The 23,366-nt window shown below is 39.0% G+C and overlaps 1 protein-coding gene across 4 annotated transcripts in view; it reads left to right on the forward strand.

Annotated features, from left to right (window-relative positions):
* Positions 1 to 23,366, forward strand: part of POLA1 (DNA polymerase alpha 1, catalytic subunit) — a 295,724-nt gene that overhangs the window by 151,432 nt on the left and 120,926 nt on the right. The gene's annotated exons all lie outside the window — the stretch shown is intronic.

A 23,366-nucleotide genomic window follows, 5' to 3' on the forward strand; every position in this document is an offset into this window, starting at 1 on the left:
ATCTTAACCTATGGCATGGACCCTATTTGGGGAGGTATAGAACTAGAGCATGATCTTGAGAAACTAGCAGGGGATCCACACCAAATTCTCAGGTGCCCTGACCACAGGGAAAGCAGACTTCAGATCTTTCTGCAGCATCTGAGCTCCTGCCCGTAGGTCTCCATGTTCTTCCCCGCATATGCGTATTTTCCCTCCAGAGCCTTTTGTCAGAGGTGGGGGCAGTCATAGCCAAGACCCTTGCCAGTTCTTTACTCACATTAAGAAAGCTCAGTGCTGGCTTATATCAGTCTCCAGAGCAGCTCCTCCTAGTCTTGCGATAGACTGTGAGGTTTTGTACTCTAACACTTGGTCAGAGTTCCTGTCTAGTCGCCTAGCACTTCAGGACCTTCTCCAAGCCAGCATTTCATAGCCTGTGAGACAATGATAGTAATAGTACCTGGCCTGTCAGGTCCTAAGAAGGACTACATGGGATGATGCATTTCAAGTGCTTAGCACTTAGAGAGTGACTGCTGTTAACACTCCTTATTCTCTTCTGAGATAACAGTTCCTCCGTGTGCTCAGCTCTGCACGCCCAAGATTCAGCCCTGGGCTGGGGCCTCGCTGCTAGGTTTGAGGCTTGTCTGGAAACTTCCATCATCTCGCTGCTGTCCTCTCCAGTCAGAACTACACGACACTGCGTGGTGTTGTCTTTCCCCCTGGCCATCCCTGCATTTTGCCAACACGGGAATTTCCTTTTTGGTGTTGATGAATGTGGTCTGAAAGTCAGCCTAAGGAAGGGACAGTGATAAGGGGAGCTTGAGGAAGCAGCTGAAAACAAGGAAAGGACACTAGGCTCTCAGTCCTCCAGGGTCCAGCACCCAGGATTGTGCCTAACCTGGTTGGTGCTCAGTAAAAGGTTGTTGAATTCTGAGAGGCTGGTGCTATCCAGTGACTTACTGGGTCACAAACAGCAGCACCAGGACCACAATCATCCTTGGGGACTCTTGCCCAGAATCCTCGTCCTCACACACGTTAAGGCAGCCGTTGATGAACAGCTGGTTGCACGCTATTGTCCCTCATGGTAGAACGCTGCCAGGGTCCTGGGCGTGAACCTTCCAAGCCCAGCCAGGCCATGGAGTCAGTGGGGACATGGGTCTGGATCGCCAGTGACAGCCACCCAGCCATGCACCAGTGCAGCTGCTGAAGGGACACCTGCGGCTTCGGTGGCTTTTGAAATGGTTGGCCTCACCTGAAGGGAAAATTGGAGGTTTTTTGAAATGCTCAGGTAATGCCAAAGGAGTTGTCAAATATCTGAAAACAAGTGGGTTAAAACAGAAAATTGCTTGTGCCCCAACAGTAGAATCCCTTTTTCAGTTTGATTTCTCTAACCTGGAGTCTTTAGGAAAAATTCAACTTCAGGTCTAAACCCCGTCAGTGAGAGCTACTGTCTTGTAGTAACGTAAGAAACTGAACCAGAACAGATTCCATTTAACCTTTCAAAAGTGCGATTCTCACACCATTGACCTTCTTGGCTTCAAGGAGCAAACCAGAGCTCTCGTTCTCTGCTGTACACTGAAACGAGAGAGGAGGAGGGCACCTTGGGCAGTGTCTGTCTCTCATACTTGCCTTCCCTAGAAAGTATACATTATGATTCACAGGTGAAAGTCGGTTCTTTGCAGATATGAATTTGCGGATTGTTCTGTCTAGCTTAGTCTTGTGTTCAATGGAATAACTATTTCTGTTTGAGAGGAACTTAGTTCAGCTGCCTTCCCACGGGACCATAGAAAAAGCCTGGATTCCAAAGAAGAACACTGTTAATAAGAATTAGAGCACCAATATTTTCTAATTGGTGGATGTTGGTTTGTTTTGGGCTTGGTGTACCTCAGAAGTGGCTTTACCATTTGCTCCTACCAGCAAATGTTGGTCTTAGCTGGATTTGGAGCAGTGTTTAACTTTCTGTCCTGATTCAAAACTCATTTGATCTGTCGTACTTCCTCAAAAATACTTTCAGTTTCTACTATGCTCCAGCATATGATGACTCTTTCTGTTAGAGTTTTGTGAAGTACGTTATTCAGCTTCTTTGCTTAAAGATCCCCAGCCTCATTCAGATTGCACAGGTGCTCAGGCAGGATCCTTGGCTGTTGGAGAAGCTCTTAGCATTGCTGGGAACTTAGATAATTTGCTAGCTGGCCTCTCAGGAGCCTTGTGTTGCTGGCCTTTCAGTCTCTATCCATCACCAAAGAATGTTTAAGAATTGTGTCAGGAAAAAACCCAAGCTATCCAGAATTTATGTCTATATTTACTGTGAAGAAAGCTGAGTGCCAAAGAATTGATGCTTTTGAACTGTGGTGTTGGAGAAGACTCTTGAGAGTCCCTTGGACTGCAAGGAGATCCAACCAGTCCATTCTAAAGGAGATCAGTCCTGGGATTTCTTTGGAAGGACTGATGCTAAAGTTGAAACTCCAATACTTTGGCCACCTCATGGGAAGAGTTGACTCATTGGAAAAGACCCTGATGCTGGGAGGGATTGGGGGCAGGAGGAGAAGGGGATGACAGAGGATGAGATGGCTGGATGGCATCACCGACTCGATGGACGTGAGTTTGAGTGAACTCCGGGAGTTGGTGATGGACAGGGAGGCCTGGCGTGCTGCAATTCATGGGGTCACAGAGCCGGACACGACTGAGCAACTGAACTGAATTGAAAATATAGATATAGATACACACACACACACACACACACTCTAAAGAATTAGAAACCGTATGGATGAAGTTACAGGTAATCTTTTGAGGATCATTTTTTTCTACTATAGCATTTCATCTAGTGTCAAGAAAGTCCTGCTTTAATTTTTACAGTATAGTGGCTTCTCATGCTGATGAGTGTTTACAATGTTATAGCACAGTCGTTTGCAAAGCTTTCATTCTGTGGGACCTTGCACACTCTTAAATGACTGAGAATGGCAAAGAGTTTTTGCTTATGTGGGTTATATGTATTCCTGTTTACTAAATTATAAAATGAAACATACAAAGTATTAACTCATTTATTTGACAGTAAGCATATAACAAAAAGTTTTAATGAAAAATATATTACAAAGCAAAGCAATTTGTAACAACTTTTGCAAATTTCTGATGTCTGGCTTCAAAGAAAGCTAGAGTCTCGTATCTGCCTGTGATCCAATCTACTGTGATATGTTGTAGTGTTGTTTTGGTGGAAGTATATGAAGAAAATTTGGCTTTGCTTAGGTATGTAGTTGGAAAAGATGGTATTTTAATAGCCTTTTCCATTAATAGTGGGTGTTCTTTTTTATCACTACACCAAACCTTGTAGCATGGTAGTTTCTTAAAGGTTATTTCAAATGTGGAATCTGAAACCACATCAGTAAGCCTTTTTTACACTTATACATTAATGTCCCGTATCTTAAATAGTATATGGTATATAACATTATATTTTTGTTTTCCAAGTATTTGACAATGAATGTATATATTTTTCAGGGGCTGGTGTTGGTTACATTTTGAAATTTATATACAGTACAGTTCACTCTCTGGTGTTCAGTTCTGTGAATACTGACAAATGCATAAGGGTCAGGTTATGTTACTGTTACCCCAGTCAAGATACAGAACACGTTCGTCACCCAATTCCCTTGTGCTACTTCTTTGAGTTGCACTTTAAAAATAATTTCATTCGAATGACTAGTCTCATATACCACTTTAAAAAATATATTTCTTTCTTTATTTTTGGTTGTGCTGAGTCTTCCTTGCTGAGGGCTTTTCTCTAGTTGCAATGAGCAGGGGCTACTCTCTAGTTGTGGTGCACAGACCTGTTGTGGTAGCTTCTTGTTGCAGAGCATACCGTCTCTAGGGTGTGCAGGTTTAAGTACTTGCAGCTCCCAGGCTCTAGAACACAGGCTCAGTAGATGTGATGCACGGGCTTAGTTGCTCTGTGGCGTGTGGAATCTTCCCAGATCAGGGTTCGAACCTGTTTCTCCTAGATTGGCAGCTGGATTCTTTACCACTGAGCCACCAGGGAAGCCCTGTACCACTTTTGCTTACGAAGTGTCATATTTTCCATCCATGGCATTATCTGGAACCCATCCCCAACCTTTGTACTGAATATGCTGCCATTCCCAGAGATGTGCAGAATTAATAATGTATGTGTTTTTTTGCTTAGCTTGGAGAGGGTAAGTACTTGAGAGTCGGACACGACTGAGCGGCTTCACTTTCATTTTTCACTTTCATGCATTGGAGAAGGAAATGGCAAGCCACTCCAGTGTTCTTGCCTGGAGAATCCCAGGGACGGCGGGGCCTGGTGGGCTGCCGTCTATGGGGTCGCATAGAGTTGGACACGACTGAAGTGACTTAGCAGCAGCAGTGGCAGGCTGAGGAGTATTTGTGTATAGAAATGTCATCTTCCCTATATCTCTTCTAGGAGACCTCCTGTATAGTGATTTTTGTGACATCATCTGATCCTCCATATGTCTAGGAATTATGATCTTTACAATATTTTAAAGTGGTTCTAAGATCTGCAGTCTTGTCACCACCCTCTCAATCTTTAACTCAACATAATCTCCTTTTGAGTAGCTTCACCCTTCCATCTGTAGGAAGTTCATAGTTTTGCCCAGGCCTAATATACCATGAATGGAACCCCAAAATAAACATGGGGCAGGGGAGATGCTGGTCACAGGCTACAAAGTTGCAGTTACATAGGATGAATAAGTCTAGAGCTCTAATGTTCAGTCTGATAGCTATAGTTAATAATATCATATTGAATACTACAAATTTTCTGAGAGTAGATTTCAGATGCTCTCATCACACACACATACAGAATAACTATGTGAGAAGGTAATGTTAACTAGCTTGACTGTCATAATCATTTCACTGTGTATATCTAATCATGTTGTACACCTTCAATATATAAAATTTTCTTTGAAAAATTAAAATTACAGTATCATAAATGGGACAATCCCTGGGCTACATTTCCCAGTGTTCCTCACAGCAATCAGGTAATAGACATGGGATTCTGGAGCTTCCTTAGTATTCAGCAATTTGAATGAAAATAGACCATCCATCTTTTGAAAGGATTTGGACTTTTTCAAGGTTCCTATGGAAACTTTGAAAAATTTTCAAACTGGTTTACTTGGCTCTCTGTAGGGCTGTCTGAACTTCCTCCCTAAACACTGTTTTTTCCTGGTCTCTCCTACCAAAAGTATTGAATGTGCCTTAAAGAAAGAGACAAGTGATTTGAAATGGAGGGGATTCCATTATGGTGATATACATTATATATTACATCAGTTCAGTTCAGTTGCTCAGTCGTGTCCAACTCTTTGCGACCCCATGAATCGAAGCACACCAGGCCTCCCTGTCCATCACCAACTCCCAGAGTTCAGTCAGACTCACGTCCATCGAGTCAGTGATGCCATCCAACCATCTCATCCTCTGTCGTCCCCTTCTCCTCATGCTCCCAATCCCTCCCAGCATCAGTCTTTTCCAATGAGTCAACTCTTCACATGAGGTGGCCAGAGTACTGGAGTTTCAGCTTTAGCATCAGTCCTTCCAAAGAAATCCCAGGGCTGATCTCCTTTATGATGGACTGGTTGGATCTCCTTGCAGTCCAAGGGACTCTCAAGAGTCTTCTCCAACACCACAGTTCAAAAGCATCAATTCTTCGGCACTCAGCTTTCTTCATAGTCCAACTCTCATATCTATACATGACCACTGGAAAAACCATAGCCTTGACTAGACGGACCTTTGTTGGCAAAGTAATGTCTCTGCTTTTCAATATGCTATCTAGGTTGGTCATAACTTTCCTTCCAAGGAGTAAGCATCTTTTAATTTCATGGCTGCAGTCGCCATCTGCAGTGATTTTGGAGCCCCCCAAAATAAAGTCTGACACTGTTTCCCCATCTATTTCCCATGAAGTGATGGGACCAGATGCCATGATCTTCGTTTTCTGAATGTTGAGCTTTAAGCCAACTTTTTCACTCTCCTCTTTCACTTTCATCAAGAAGCTTTTTAGTTCCTCTTCACTTTCTGCCATAAGGGTGGTGTCGTCTGCATATCTGAGATTATTGATATTTCTCCTGGCAATCTGGATTCCAGCTTGTGCTTCTACCAGCCCAGCATTTCTCATGATGTACTCTGCATATAAGTTAAATAAGCAGGGTGACAATATACAGCCTTGACATACTCCTTTTCCCATTTGGAACCAGTCTGTTGTTCCATGTCCAGTTCTACCTGTTGCTTCTTGACCTGCATATAGGTTTCTCAAGAGGCAGGTCAGGTGGTCTGGTATTCCCATCTCTTTCAGAATTTTCCACAGTTTATTGTGATCCACACAGTCAAAGGCTTTGGCATAGTCCATAAAGCAGAAATAGATGTTTTTCTGGAACTCTCTTGCTTTTTCGATGATCCAGTAGATGTTGGCAATTTGATCTCCGGTTCCTCTGTCTTTTCTAAAACCAGCTTGAACATCTGGTAGTTCACAGTTCACATATTGCTGAAGCCTGGCTTGGAGAATTTTGAGCATTACTTTACTAGCGTGTGAGATGAGTGCAATTGTGCAGTACTTTGAGCATTCTTTGGGATTGGAAGGAAAACTGACCTTTTCCAGTCCTGTGGCCACTGCTGAGTTTTCCAAATTTGCTGGCATATTGAGTGCAGCACTTTCACAGCATCATCTTTCAGGATTTGAAATAGCTCAACTGGAATTCCATCACCTCCACTAGCTTTGTTCGTAGTGATGCTTTCTAAGGCCCACTTGACTTCACATTCCAGGATATCTGGCTCTAGGTGAGTGATCACACTGTCGTGATTATCTTGGTCATGAAGATCTTTTTTGTATAGTTAATATCTTCTGCTTCTGTTAGGTCCATACCATTTCTGTCCTTTATCGAGCCCATCTTCACATGAAATGTTCCCTTGGTATCTCTGATTTTCTTGAAGAGATCTCTAGTCTTTCCCATTCTGTTGTTTTCCTCTATTTCTTTGCATTGATTGCTGAGGAAGGCTTTCTTATCTCTTCTTGCTATTCTTTGGAACTCTGCATTCAGATGCTTATATCTTTTCTTTCCTCCTTTGCTTTTCGCTTCTCTTCTTTTCACAGCTATTTGTAAGCCCTCCTCAGACAGCCATTTTGCTTTTTTGCATTTCTTTTCCATGGGCATGGTCTTGATCCCTGTCTCCTGTCCAATGTCACGAACCTCATTCCATAGTTCATCAGGCACTCTGTCTATCAGATCTAGTCCCTTAAATCTATTTCTCACTTCCACTGTATAATCATAAGGGATTTGATTTAGGTCATACCTGATTGGTCTGGTGGTTTTCCCCACTTTTCTTCAATTTAAGTCTGAATTTAGCAATAAGGAGTTTATGATGTGATCCACAGTCAACTCCTGGTCTTGTTTTTGTTGACTGAATGGAGCTTCTCCATCTTTGGCTGCAAAGAATATGATCAGTCTGATTTTGGTGTTGACCATCTGGTGGTGTCCATGTGTAGAGTCTTCTCTTGTGTTGTTGGAAGAGGGTGTTTCCTATGACCAGTGCGTTTTCTTGGCAAAACTCTTTATTAGTCTTTGCTCTGCTTCATTGCATATTCCAAGGCCAAATTTGCCTGTTATTCCAGGTGTTTCTTGACTTCCTACTTCTGCATTCCAGTCCCCTATAATGAAAAGGACATCTTTTTTGGGTGTTAGTTCTAAAAGGTCTTATACTTCTTCATAGAACTGTTCAACTTCAGCTTTTTTAGCATTACTGGTTGAGGCATAGACTTGGATTACTGTGATATTGAATGGTTTGCCTTGGAAACGAACAGAGATCATTCTGTCGTTTTTGAGATTGCATCCAAGTACTGCATTTCAGACTCTTTTGTTGACCATGATGGCTACTCCACTTTTTATAAGGGATTCCTGCCCACAGTAGTAGATACAATGGTCATCTGAGTTAAATTCACCCATTCCAGTCCATTTTAGTTCGCTGATTCCTAGAATGTCGACGTTCACTCTTGCCATCTCCTGTTTGACCACTTTGAATTTGCCTTGATTCATGGACCTGACATTGCAGGTTCCTATGCAATATTGCTCTTTACAGCATCGGGCTTTGCTTCTATCACCAGTTACATCCACAACTGGGTATTGTTTTTGCTTTGGCTCTATCCCTTCATTCTTTCTGGAGTTATTTCTCCACTGATCTCCAGTAGCATATTGGGCACCTACTGACCTGGGGAGTTTCTCTTTCAGTATCCTATCATTTTGCCTTTTCATACTGTTCATGTGATTCTCAAGGCAAGAATACTGAAGTGGTTTGCCATTCCCTTCTCCAGTGGACCACATTCTGTCAGACCTCTCCACCATGACCTGCCCATCTTGGGTGGCCCCACGGGCATGGCCTAGTTTCATTGAGTTAGACAAGGCTGTGATCCTAGTGTGATCAGATTGACTAGTTTTCTGTGATTATGGTTTCAGTGTATCTGCCCTCTGATACCCTCTTGCAACACCTATCTTCTTTCTGGGGTTTCTCTTACCTTGGACATGGGGTATGTCTTCACAGCTGCTGCGGTAAAGCGCAGCCGCTGTTCCTTACCTTGGATGAGGGGTATCTTGTCACCGCCGCCCCTCCTAACCTTGACGTGGAATAGCTCCTCTAGACCCTCCTGGGCCCTGGCAGCCACTGTTCCTTGGACTCCTCCCGGCCGCCGCCCCTGCCCTCGGGCGTGGGGTAGCTCCTCTGGGCTGCTCCAGCGCTGTCGCAGCCTGGTACTCTTGGCTGCCGCCCCTGACCTTGGACGCGGGTTAGCTCCTCTGAGCTGCCATCCCTGACCTCGGACATGGAGTAGCTCCTCTCGGCCATTCCTGCGCCATCGCAGCCTGGCACTCTCAGCCGCTGCCCCTGACCTCGGACATGGGGTAATTCCTCTTGGCCGCTGCCCCTCGGACATGGGGATATATTACATAGTACATTTTAATTTTCCAAGCATGTTCACAACCTTTCCTAATGTGTTCCTCACAATATTCTTATGAGGTTCACAGAGCCATACCCTCCAGTTGCCCACGTTGGATGTCAAAGTGTTATATATTTTTCGTATTGTCACACTGTCTTTCCCTCCATTCTCACTGTTTTAATTCACTTCCTGGTCATCTTAGTTTTCTAATTGATCTTCCTGTTTTGGCCTATTCCCTTATCAGTCCATTCTCCAGGCTGTTTCACAGGATTTTCTTCCCAAAGTAGGGTTAATGATGTTACCTTGCAGTTTAAAAAAACTTCTGTGTATTTTCATGTTTTGCAGATTGAAATTCAAATTCCCTAGCATGGCCACTTTCTTCTCCATCCATGCTGTATTTTCATAGGTTATCTGCCCACTGCCCAGGAGAGCTTAGTAGTCCTCAAAGTTGCCACATGCTTTTCTCCCTCCCCGTGTTCACTCCTGCCGTCTCCTCTGCCTGGAACCCCCTGCCTCCACTCATACTGTCCCAGCTTGTAAAATTCTTATGCCTTCATTGGCACAGTCTTTGGAAAGCTTTCTTCTGTCAACTCTCCAGGCAGAATATCCTTTCTCCTGTTTGTCCATAACCCCTGAACCCATGTGGGGCAGCATCTATTGGGCAGCAGTTCTGTCCTGCACAGATGGCAAATTCCTGTTGAGTGCAAGCTGCACTGTTGAGTCCCTTATTTCACTTCATTTCTTGGAGCAGAGCAGAGCTCCAGGGACATGGCAGACACAGGAGTTGGTTAGTAGAGAACAAGAGCGATCTTAGAACCTTCAGAAAGGCTTTGGCTGCCATATTTTGTTTTGGATGGAATAGCCAATTAATTCCTATTTTTTACTATTAATGACTTCACACTCAGTGGACAGTATTTTCTGGAATGTCAGCTTCAATCTCTCTCTCAGTTTAAATTTCAGTCACCTTAAGAATCTCAAGAAGGTTTTGTGTGTGTGTGTGTGTGTGTGTGTGTGTGTGTGTCTTGCAAAGATGTGGTGTTGATCTTTTCTTTTATCTTACAGTACTCTTCCTGACCCCTAAACTATGACCAGGAAACTGGCTTCTTAGTAGCAGGGCTGGATTTGAAACTCCTGTTGGCCTAAGCTGTCTTAACACTGGGCAGTCACACCTTTTTCCTGTTAACAAGCATAGCTAAATATCCAGACATACAACTTGAGAAGCCCTTAGGACCATGGGTGTGCTTGTGTATTTCCTGTTTTTGTGTGCTCTTCCTCAGCCCTGGTATGCATATATATATATATATATATATATATATATACACACTCATATATATATATATGAGTAATGGGATGCACTTGGCTTTTGCCTTCTGTTGGAGAGTTGTTTTATTTATTGGTCATGTGCTCAGTGGTGCTGATGACCTGTTAGGGAAAATCAGGAAGGGTAGGAAAGTGGCTGATAATAGAATGTTAAATGTAAACTTTTGCAGGGGTTCTCAGTAAAGCTCATCAAATCCAAGTTTAACAGATAACTTGCATTTGTGATACAGATGAAATATTTTTGGACAATGGTAATGCATATCTCATTTCCATTCTGAAGTTGGTAGTAAAAGCACCTCTGGAATAAGCGAGAGCAAGAGAATGGACACAAGTTTAGATGACATTTTTTTGTCAGACCATCGCTAGCAGTTGATGGACCAAGTGTACTTTTTTTTTTCTACTTTCCTCCCCCCCCTTTTTTTTTTAAAGTAAGTAGAGTGCAGTTCAGTTTGCAGCACTTGGACCTTGTGAAAGACAACCAACCAAATAGATAATAAACCAAATAGAAAAAGGGCTCACCCAAGGCACATACTGTCCAGCTCTGAGTAGTGTCAGATTCCTCGGGCAGCAGTCCTTCCCCCACCTATTCAAAATCCTCTGGACACCCCTTCATTGTTTCTGTTGAAGCCAAGAGTCAGCAAATAGCTTTTGTGTTAGGCTTTAAAAATCAAAGTTGTTTTATCATATTAAACTGCCAGGACCGTGTCTTCTTGACACGAGACCCCTGAAATGCCTATTACAATGCCATGGACTCAGCAAACATTTAGCTCTATGTGAAATCAAGCACACTAAAAACATGGATTATAAGAACAAGTCATTTTCTCAACTAATGCTCTACCTGGTTCTTTGGTGATCTTTTAGCTGATTTCACATAAGTTAATGTCTGATATCCATCAGGACATTTGCTTTATAGAAAGAAATGATAGATTGTTAGGAGGAAATGTAGTAGGTTTTGGTAATGTTGAAAAAAGAACTGGATATGTGTTTAGGAAATTTGGGAAAGCCTTTTGTTTGTTAAATTTATAAGTAAAGTACTTAGGATGTCTCATTGTCACCAATCTGGAAAACCTGCCTCAAGCCAAATTTTGTGCTTCATAAGTGTTAATTTAATGTTTTTGAAAGCAGGTTATAAGCTTTTTCAGATGTGGGGCTAAATGTTCATCGTAAAGATGATATCAAATGTATAGTTTCATCTTTGTGTATATTTTTACAAAATTAGATATGTGATCTAAAAGTTTTTTAGAAATCTTATAATGCTGGTTATATACACACAATTTTTTTAAAGCCAGGAATCACTCGTTTTCTTCTAAAGTAGACAATCAAAATAAGCAGTTTGAAGAGATGGATTTAAGACAGCAAAATTGTTGTATCTTCAGCTGTGTAAAGAAGTACTGTACCTTGGACCAGAAAACGTGTATTAGCGATGGTTCGGTTAGTGACTGCAAAAGCAAAATAAATACCGTAGTGTAAAATACAGTTCTACATGACAGCACGTTTGGCTGGTACCAAACATCAGAATTTAGGGATCAGTTGGCACTAAGATGTGTTCTGCTTCTTTTCCTGAAAATACATTAATAATCAAATCTTGGAGTTCCTTTGTTTCTCATTGATTGCTGGTTAGCAAGAGGTTTGGTCAGGTTTTCTGGTTGACGTTTGTTTCTGTGGTAAGTAAAGGAGGAGTGTTTGTCATAAACCTGTCCCCCAAAAGGTGCCTCATTTCTCTTCAAAACTTTCACTGTCTATACAGTTTTTGCAGAAGAGAGGTGCAATATTGCTTATTTTGGATGTAGAATGTTGATCAGAACATCACTTTTTATTGTAAAATTGTAATGAACTGTGATAATAAACTTACTTGCCCAGGCGTATTTTCTCCCTTCTGTTAATCTTTAAAAAGTCTCTATGTTCAGAAAAAAAGGTAACTGTTAAAGACCTCAAATTGCAAAAGCAGTGCCACTTCTTCTGAGAGCTTTGGGGCAATCCTCTGATGTGTAATTGCTTTTACATCAGTCACAAGAGAGAGACAAGAATGCGCTTTCCTTGAACTTAACAGTTTGGGCAATTTTCTATAATCCAGTAAATACAAATTGTAGCTTGATTATTCATCTACGTCTGTCAAGCAAATTTTAATGGATGAATGAATGAGTCAAATCTATGCATGGAAATATACAAATGTGCAAAATATGGGTCTAATTACCAGGCTGCTGAATTTATACAAGGTCAGGTAAACAAGGCACCAGTGTAATGATTATTAATTGTTAATAATGCCTTTGGGAAAACATTCACATTTTCCTTTGAATACCTAACAGTTTGCCTTTCTAGTCATTTTAAACTCTGAAGATTTTAGCTGGTCTAAAAACACAAAAACATTTTTGCCCTATTTTTATCTTTTCCTTATAATTGCCTTCTAAATCTTTTAGAATAATGAGTAAAATATAACATGTTTTTCCGGACCCTGTTGAAAATCACAGTTTAATATGATGGCGAAAGAATTAAGTTGGGGCGGGGGGGTGGTAACACTTCCACAGCAGAATGAAATAGCTGCTATCTTTTGTCTTCATTGAAGGGATGAACATGCCCCGCCATCCTCCACCCTCTTTTCAAATATAATCGGCATTCTAAAACACAAAACCAAGGTGGTAATAAAGGAAAGGAAATCAAAGCAGGCTTTTTTCCCCTCTATTTACCATAGTAAGTCAACATTTGACTCTGTCTTGATATTGTATAAAATGAATGTTGGAAAAAGAATAATATCAATGAGTAGTTTCCCATTGAAATGCCCAAGGGCCGAAATAATTGAGGGAGTACTTGCCGAGGTTTTTCTTAGTTCAGTAACTCTTGATCACTGTGCAGTTTTGTAGCACTGCTATCATTAAGGGCTCTCCATGTCTTGAAGGACACCCCCCTCTCCCAGCTTTAATCCAAAAGTCATAAATTGTAGAACTAACATGTCGTCTGCAGGTCACCCAGGCGAAAACACTGCATCTTGAGAAATCTATCTTTCTGCCACTATGCTTTGAAATTTTTTTGAATATTTTGCATTAATGGTACTGCTGCAGTCTCTTGCTGGGCTGTCTTTTCATCCTCACAAGCTCTACATTCACAAGTTTTCCCCATGGCTAGTCTGAATGTTCTTCCCTCTGTTCTAGGCCTTTCTGCCCTCTTGACACCTGTGTTGAACATCACATGAATACAACCACCTCCCTTTGTGCTTTTTTTTTTTAAGTACTTGTAAATATCATTCATATCTCCCTTAAAAGTTCTTTAAGCTCTGTAATTGATGACTCAATCTCATTTCTTCAGCGTTTTCAGCTGTCATTTTTGTTTTGCAAGACCGCTGTTGTTTAATCACGGGTACCCTTTGTTGGTTACATCATACTGTCTAGTAGCCAGAGGGATTTGGACTGATTTTTGACCTTAACTCTATAGGTAGCATCCTATCCTCTTCTATAGTCTCCTCTAGAATATAACAGGCACAATTTATACACACTCACGGATGCTGGGGTGGCTTAATTAAATCTCTGTAGAATCACAATCAAACTCTGTATTCTGGCATTTGACACATTTTATTATCCAACCTCCTTCTCCACAGACCCTCCTATCCATTGACACCCTTAAATCCTCATTCCTCCAGACAGGCCTTGTTTTCTCACAACTGCCTGAATTGTTCTTGCCCACTTGCCATCTCTATCTGTTTAAATTCTTCTCAACCTTCATGACCCAAACCCATCTCAGTTCCAGGAAGCATTCTGTCAGATTACAACTGTGGAAGGTTTTTTCTCCTCTTGAGTTCCTAAAGAACTTGGAGTATATAACTTTTCGACTGTAATTTCTTTTATACAGTCTATTGTATTTACATTGTTTCACTTGACAAATAATTTTGTTTCCTATAAGCTTTTAGACTTATATAGAGTGGGAGAAAGAAGACTAGTATTTAGAGGTGGTGGTTTTTGTTTTTTTTTTTTTGGCCACACTGCGGCAGGATCTTAGTTCCCTGTCCAGGGATCGATCCAGCCTGAGCCCAGGGCAGTGAAAGCATGAAGTCTAATCACTGAACTGCCAGGGAATTCCCAAGACTATTATTTTTTGAGCTCTCTAACACTTTGTAAGCATTTTTTTTTTTTAACCTAGGTGGTATCATTTAATTCTGCTAGCAAACCTGTGAAGGTAAATTTTTTTTTCTATTTTTACACGTAAGGAAGCTGAATTGTGTAATCAGACATTTGGCCAGTCTTATGAGGATAAGGAAATGGCAACCCACTCCAGTGTTCTTGCCTGGAGAATCCCAGGGACCGGGGAGCCTGGTAGGCTGCTGTCTATGGGGTCGCACAGAGTCAGACATGACCGAAGCGACTTAGCAGTAGCAGTAGCAGTATGAGGATAATACACTGTAGAGCTGGGATTTAAACTTGAACCTCTGATTCAAAATCCACATAGTCTTTGCAAAAAAACCTTTTTCAAGTTAAGAGTGACAATTTGCATCCTGCTCTCTCAAGTTACTAGAAAATTCAAAAAACAAAATAGATGTTCAGTAAAAGATTGAATTTTTCACTATGGAGGTCTTATTGCTTCAGCTACTAGTGGTCATGTGAATTGGCAGTAAAATAGCCAAAGCCTTAGCAAGGGCCCTCTTTACCCTGAGAAATGGCTGATACATGAAAGGTTTGGCAGTTGTACTCCCATGTAAGACTATTCAGTTGAGACAGATTATTTTTCTGTTTGTCTGTTTTTAAGCTTTCCTCTTGTTGATCCCAACATTCATTGGTATTGTTAAATGTCATGCTTCTTATTTACTATTTGCATTTCATTTTAAGAAAGTAAATCTCATTGTAGTAGCATGAATAATTTATGCTTCTGTCAAGGAATTATTAAAACACGAGAGGTTGAAAAATATGCACATTCTAAAGGTTGTATAAAAACTGAGGACTGTTTTGCCTCACTCTTGAGTGTTTATTCCAGTAGTAAACCTGGGTGCTTACTAAAAAGCCATGGTCTTATTGGCTTTAATTTAGGACTCTGTGCAAAGTTGTAATTATAGTTATAGGTAAGGAATATTTGGCATTTTATCTTTCATAATAGAAAATAGGTCTTCATAACTTTGGGGGAGCTAGTTATATTTTTATATAAAGCAGGGAATTTCTCTGAGGTACATTTATTTTTGAAGAATTAGTAGTTATAAAAATTAGGAAGATTGTACAACTGCAGAATAAAAAATTTTGATTTGATGGACACAGAAAATGTAACTGACCTTTGAGGTGACTAAAATATGATCTGTTTCAAGTATCTGAGGTTTCTTATCAACTTCTGTGCATATTGATAAATTCAGCTTATTTTGCAAACAGTTACTAATGCCATAATGCATTTTCCCATATCTTCCATCTGAATTTTTTACTATTATTGATTGAGGATTCAATTGAGAAATGTGTTTAGAACCCTGCTTTCTGTGGTAATCACAGAAGTCAGTGGGAAGACAAGAAAATTGTATTGAAAGAAATTGTGCGCGTGTGTGTTTTGTGTTTCAGCATAGATTATCTCTGCCAAAATAATAGCTGTCATTTTGTTCTTGTTATATTAGTGGCCTGTAGCTTACCAACTACTCCTTTTGCCTTAGTTTTGCTCCTGACCACTGGCTATTGCCCTCAGCAAGAGGACCTTTTTAATTGAATGTCCAAATTTGAATGATTCTTGTTCTAATACCATCATACTTTTGATGTTTTTCAAATTTAAGCGTCCTAAGTTGCGACCTCTCACCTCAACACAAGAGTCTTTTTACATTCAGGGACTTTGAAACTTCACTTCTGTTTAGAATTTCATATCATGCCCATCATGGGGGGAAAAGATGGAAAATGTATACGCTGAGCCTATAGGACTTCCTGCAGTGCTTATTAATCCTTTATGGATCATTTGAAATGTTTCTAGTTTATTTAAGCTTTGCTGCTTGTATCAGATTGTTCCTATGAAAAAAGAAAAAGTGATCATGCTTTGAATTTTTAAAAATGATCTCACTTTCAAGCAAAAGCACTTTTATGCTCCATTAAAGTTGAATTTGCCAAACTCTTACATCGCATTAACACAAGCTTTACTGGATAGATAAACGTGTTGTTCAAAGACTGACTTGAACTTTACCAAACTACATATTAAGATTTTTATCTTTATACTTCTTATTTCTTAAATTATTTTAAAAGAGACTAGTAAAATAGACTAGATTTGCCCAAATGCACTGCTTTAATGACAAAATTTTTCCATTTGATTTAAAATAGTAATATAAATTATAAGCTAATTGTTTGAATATGAAGCTAAAATAAATAAAATATTTTGAGCTCTTAAATTGTATACTTGTTTTACATATTGTTAATATCTCAATAACTGTTTTGATTTTGTTTCTGGAAATTTGTATAAGTAATTTAATTATTTTCACATTGTTAATTTTTATTCAAGTCTGTCACATTAATTTTGTTTTTGTTTTTTAAATTTTAGTAAGTTTGCTAATAAAAGGATTCATTTTCCGCCTTTCCAATTAATGGATTTTTTAAATATGCATAGGACATCTTCTAGTTTTCTATGAATTATAGTGTTGCACTCTTTTTATTTATTTCATGAAGTTTTTAGCTTGGAAATAATCTTCAAATGGGTATCCTTTTGACCTCAAATTACTTAGAAAATTCTAGTCTCATTAATACCATGGCTTCCTGGCTACCAAAACCTATTATAAGAACTTGGTCTTTTCTTTGTGTTTCCTTGGCCTTGAGGTTTTAATTTAGTGTATTTGTTCTTCAGAGAAAGAACGTAAGCTAGTTTTCTACTTGAAATGACTTTCTGTATTTTTTAAATACGTGAAACCTTTGCAAAGTATGAGATTTTATTTTATCCAAAAAAATACATGCATTAGTTCTTTTTTAAAAAGAACTAATTTACATTAACAAGTATAGTGACCTTGAAAAAATATATTTTAATGGCAATAAATGGTAATAAAATTTAATATCAAGCTAAATCTTTTTCAGCTCTGATAGAATCCACTTTTTTAGCTGTTGAGTCACTGGGGTTCTTAATAAGAAGGAAAATGCATTTTCAGTAAATTACTTTTTTAAGGCAAAAAACAAACTGTAGACACAGAGGGAAAGGAGAACCTTTTATATGCCTTGTGGAAGAAAATACTCAAACTGTTAGATGAAATATTTAGCAAGTTATTTTAATGTTATAGCTCACCAATTCTGAGAGATCGATGGTACCTTGTTAGTAGGAAACTGTATTAACTTTGACTTCTAATGTAAAAATCTGCACCGGATTCATTTTCCCTAATTCACTTTATTCCTGTCTCCTGGTGTTCCATGACCTTTCAGAAATGTGTAGTTCATATTTTGTGCTCTACAAAAGCTGCCCCTTAGGTTGTACTGAATAACACAGAGTTGAATTATAGACACAATGGCAGTTCTCTGTGGCATTCCCAGTTTAAGCTTACTTACAGTCTGTTAAATTCATAAGTGAAGTGTTTTTTAATGTTGTCCATGTTAGGGAAAAGGTTAAATAATGCTCGGTTTCTCTTCGTGAGCAAATGGGGAGAGTCATTTTTGTTGTTTAGCGGAAGACTGTGTTCTCATATTTTCATTCCTCAGTCAGCATAGATGATGCTCCGGATTGTTTTGAAGCTTTCAGACAGAGGTTACATATTTCTCTTATATTTCATAAGCTGCTCATTGTACAATGGAACTGAAAATCATCTGGGGATAAACAATTTAAGACATGGCATTACTTCACACAGTTGTATACTTTGAGAAACCTTTAAAGGAGGTGAGAGTCACAGTGACTTGAAATTCTCTGAAAACTGATTTATCTTTCATCAACCAAGAAACCTTACCTTTTGGTTATTTATTTGCATTTAATTAGTGTAATCATGGCTGAGTTCTCTGTTATCAAAGAGACATGGAGAAGATACACTGTTTTCCACTTCCCAAATAAAATGGCTCCTTGAGTAATCCATCATAAGGCAATGACTTCTCAGCATTCTGATGAAATATTTTAAATATGCCTTCAAGAATAAAAGCTTATAATACTGTGCTGTGTATTGTCAGGAAAGAAGACCTGAATGCATGTACATGGGAATTGCACTTGTTCACAAGTCCAGTTTTCAGGCAGTTTTAAGACATTGGTCCCACATGATGCTTACAAAGTCATCCTCAAGGAAGAGGCAGGGCAGATGTTACTTTCAGTATCTAAGCAAGCAGAGCACACCCAATGGCTCCCCAGGTGAAAGGGGCCTGTAGTGAGGTAAGGGGGGAGTTTTGAGTTGGCTTCTGCTGTTTTGCCACAGAACCTCCTGCAAAGGAATGGCTTGTGGATTCTCACCAGCAGTCTAGCCTGAGGGAAGCTAGAGTGTTCAGCTATCCAAATTGATATCATATAGTTTAATTGCATCAGTTTAAAACTGAAAGAACATTTCTTCAGCTCCTGCAGCGTGTGACATGTTACTTCAGGCCACAGGGATTCAGAGCTGAATGATAAGATCCCAGCCCTTGGGGCCTGAGGGACTGGTCTGCCCTTCTATGTCCTTTTCTTCTTCCTCTTCCCTTCTTTCCTCCATCCTCAAAATACCCTTAATTTTTTATGTTCATACATTTGGGCCTGCAGTGCTGTTAGAGCCATGATCACTCTCTTGCACTCCAGGTCTCCCAGATGAAAATATCCATTTCTCCAGAAATACAATTGAAATATTTTACATACAGGTCCAGCATGTGGTTTGTCCTTAATAAGTGTTTGTTTTCATTATTTGACATTAAATTTAATTCGTACAAATGTGTGAAAAGTTCAACTCTCTTGAGGCAGGGGTGGTGTTTTCTCTTTAAAAGTTCACTTCAAATACTATTTGGTCATGATATTTCTGGTGTAGGCAGCCAGGATGGAAGCTGGGTTGGATAAAGGCCAAATCCTTTCTGCTTAGGGAATCAATTTGCCCGACACGTGAATAGCTGTATCCCAACTCCAGGTACCTATACCCACATCCTTCTGTAATCTTTGATTCTCTTGTGATGCAGTAAATGTAGCAGTGGAGTGGAGAGTCTTCATCCTTTCAAATTGGCATGGAAAATACCTCAGGTATTTGACTACTTTGACACTGGAGGCTTTAGCGTGTTTGGTAACTGTGTGCCAGGTTTGTGTCTAGTTAGTGAAGTATCTCAGGCCTTCTGTCCTCCACAAAATTTTTAAAAACCCAATTTGTTGCAAAAGGCTTTCCTTAATGACACTTCGGAGTCCCACATGTGGAAATGTCAGTCTCTCTGCTGGCTTCTAATATACAGGCCCTTCTGAGCATGTTCCCAGGGAAGGAGAGTTGATTAGATAGAGACTTCTCTGGATTTAGTTAATTAACAGCCTACTCCAGCCCCATTTCCTGCTTTCCTGGAGAAACACTCAGTGACTGTACTTACACAGCAAAGTCAGATTTGTTAGTTCTTTTATGTGAAACATCAGATGAATAGCTGAAAGGAATCTTTTCCCAACAGCATCTCCTAAACTCCAGAATGGAATCAGAAGTAGGGCAATGGACTAGTGCATGGACAGGCCTGCCTATGATCATCTCAGCATCTTGTGGGAGACACGTCAGGCTTGCTGCAGATGGGTGAGACATCAGAATAGATTCAGGGCTAGTTAGAAGATTCAGCACACACAGTCAGGAGAGCTAGGGAGCTGAATCTAAAGAAGACTGCTTTGAACCTGTTTGCATTAACACATGAAAACATCTGCTAAGGTGGACAATATTTTCTTCAGAAATTCTGTCCTTGTGCTTTTTGCAGTTAGGCCCTGGGAATATATCTCTTCATATCCTTAGTAATCTAAATATTCAAAAGTGCATAGAGTATTTTGTGTTTTGAGAGGGGTAGCATAATGGGCAGATGTCAGGATTAGCAGCTGATTTTTTATATATATAAAATCGTATATATAATACAATATATATGTATAGAATATAATACATGTATATTATACATGTATAATATATAATACACATTTATCTTATATGTATATATAATGTATACATGTATTTTATACATATATAATACATGTAAATATTATTTTTATATATATATCCCTTTCTTTCATCATGCTAGCATTCTGCCTCAGCCTGGCTTCTGTGTTTTACAAGCTAATAGAATATGCCATTTACCCTCCGGATTTACTAAACTTTATTTGTATAAATACATGCCCACTTATCATAGTCACACCACTGAGGACTTACTAAAACAGATTGTTAGATTCCACCCCTATAATGTCTGATTCTAGGTCTAGGATGGGGCCTGAAAATTTGCTTTTCTAGCCTGTTCCCAAGTGATGCTGATGTTGCTGGTCCAAGCACTGCTTTGAGAATGACTGCTCTAGATATTCATTGAGTTTTAGTATTCAGCCAAGAGCAGTTGTATGCAAACAATAACAACATGAAATCATAACTTAATAGTAGTAGAATGATGAGATTTAGTTAAGACGAAATACTTTCTGTGACAGAAATATGTATTTTCCTGACCTCAGTCATGGATACGTCATGAAGACTTCTGGGGAACCTCATGTTTGTTTTTTAAAATTATGTCACAGAATTAGAGGAGTCTTTTGCCAGAATAGACCTTAAAACCATCTAGCCTAATACAATATCCTTCTTTATGAAAGAAGAGACTGAGACCCCCAAAGATGAGATCTCTCTAAGTTCACTTTTTTTTTCTTCAGAGGCAGAGACAGAAGTGATTGGTTAAGTAAAGACTGTGTTAGGGAAGAGAGCTTTTAAGAGGACTAATTTTCCAAATATAAAAGGAACCATTTTAGTATTTTGTCAACATTTAAAATGTTTAAGTTCACCCCAAGTGTTGATTTTAGGCCTTCTGAGCCAAAGGTCTATAGTGATTTTAATAACAGTTTTTTCCAGTAGCAGAGATCCTTTGATGGCTTAGGTTTTGGGTCTACTGCCTAGGTTCTTGGGAAATCTGATACTAGAGGCAGCCCAATGAAAATGTTGACAAATACCAAGTTTTCAAAGTATTAACTATTGTAATTAGAAAGGAAATTAAACAGTATATAAGAATTAGAAGAGGAAGAGGTAGGTTATCATTGTCTACAGATCCATGCAAACACTGAAAACCTAATGAAATCAACGAAAAAACTAATATAGCTTAAAAGAATTTAGGGAATTCAGCTGTGTGGCATGGCCAAAAAAATTTAATAAAGTCACTAGTTACAAAATTAATATTAAAAATCAATAGTTTTGATCTAAACCAACAACACTCAGAAAATATGATGGCAGGACTAAATACCATTTCTAGTAATCACTAAGAAGATTAAATACCTAGAAATAAACTTAACAAGAAATGTGCTGGAGATATATATATATGAAGTAAACTCTAAAATAGTAAAATACTAATGAAGGTTGTAAATGGAAAAGTATATCCTATTCTTGACTAGAATTCTTCAGCAGTTTAGGATCATTCTCTAAAGTTTATCCATAAATTTAAAGCATCCTTTATTTTAAAAAGAAATCACAAGTTCCCACAAAGAAGATGACCTGCTGGTTATTAAAAATTTGAGGAGTTTAGGGTAATTAAGATCTTTTGGTACTCTCCTGATTTTGATGGAGCCAATGTAGAAAGTCCAGAGATCTAAAATTGCATTTACGATTACATAAAGAGATGGTTTTTTCCCCAGTCATCTGGGGAAAAAAATACAGTTGTATTTCTCCCTTGCTCCCTATACTAGAACAAATTCCAGATGGGTCAAAACTTAAACCTAAAAAAGTAAACTGTTAAAGTAGTAGATATTTTAAAAATAATCTTGGAATGGGAAGAGCTTTTGAAACAGCACAAAAATCAGATTCTGAAAAAGAAAAATATCGATAAATTTGACTACAAATTAAAAAATAAAAATTTATGCAAGGCAAAAATTACACATACAAACACACCCCCATAAAGTTAAAAGAGAAATGATGAAGAAGGAAAAATATTTGCTGGCCATGTAGCAAACAAAAGGCAAATTTCCTTCACTCTGGCAAATCAAAGAGAATAGGACCAACAACCTAGTAGAAAAATGAATTGGTAAGGGATGCGAACAGGCAACTCAGAAGAAATACAAGTGGTTTATAAACGTTGGTAGAGATATTCAAGCTCACTCTTAAGTTCAGACATTCAAAGGAATACTGTTTTCCACCTATCAGAATGACAGGGATCCAAAAATTAGATAAATAGGTAGCATAGGCAAGGTGGGGGGAGGAATATTCACATATATTGATCAGAGTGGAAGCTGGTACACCCTGTTTGGACCACAGTTAGATGACATCTTGTCAAAATTTTAAATGAATATACCTTTTGACTCAACAATTCCAGTTTGGGTATCTCTCTACAGAGGTACAGGACTTGTGGATATTATTAAAGGTACTGTACAAAGATATTTCTTGCAACATCATTGGTAATAATAAGAAGCTGAAAACAGCCTAATTGTTGGTCAAATGAGGATTGACTGATTGAATTATTACAATCATACAAAAGAAATCTGTGCCACCCTTAAAAAGAACATTGATGTTTATAGAATTTCCTCTTAAGTGGAAACAAGCAAGATTTAGAACATTGTATATGATACTTTCTTTGTATTTTTAAAAACAAGGGAAGAGATAGTTGCAGTATACATTTTACTTAACCCATTATATTTGACTTATTTCAATTTGTAATGAATATTTAAAATACCAGTTGGATATTTTATATTGCCTTTTTGGGGACTGTCTTTGAAATTTACCATATATTTTATGCTTGGAGCACAGTTCAGTTTAGACTAGCCACATTTCAAGTGCTCAGGAACCATATAGGACTCCTGGCTCATGCACTAAGCAGAGTAGGTACAGAGAGCAAAGAGCACTTGGCTAGAGGTTCAGAAACCCAGGTGGCCCTGCAGCTTATTGCTCTGACAGTGTGCAAGGAGTTTACTTTTGCCTGGGCCTCATTTTTTTTAGATAGAATGTGAAGGATTAGACTAGAGTTTTTTAGAACTTTAGTTCCTTCCAACTTTAAAATTTAAGGTTCAAATATAGTATTTCATATTACTTGTCAACATCAGAAATGGAATTGCACTTGGTTTCAGATACACAATTTTCACCAGCACTCCTAAAATTGTGTATTCCTAA

Source organism: Bos indicus x Bos taurus, chromosome X, assembly GCF_003369695.1.
Source record: "Bos indicus x Bos taurus breed Angus x Brahman F1 hybrid chromosome X, Bos_hybrid_MaternalHap_v2.0, whole genome shotgun sequence".
Taxonomy (NCBI): Eukaryota; Metazoa; Chordata; class Mammalia; order Artiodactyla; family Bovidae; genus Bos; species Bos indicus x Bos taurus.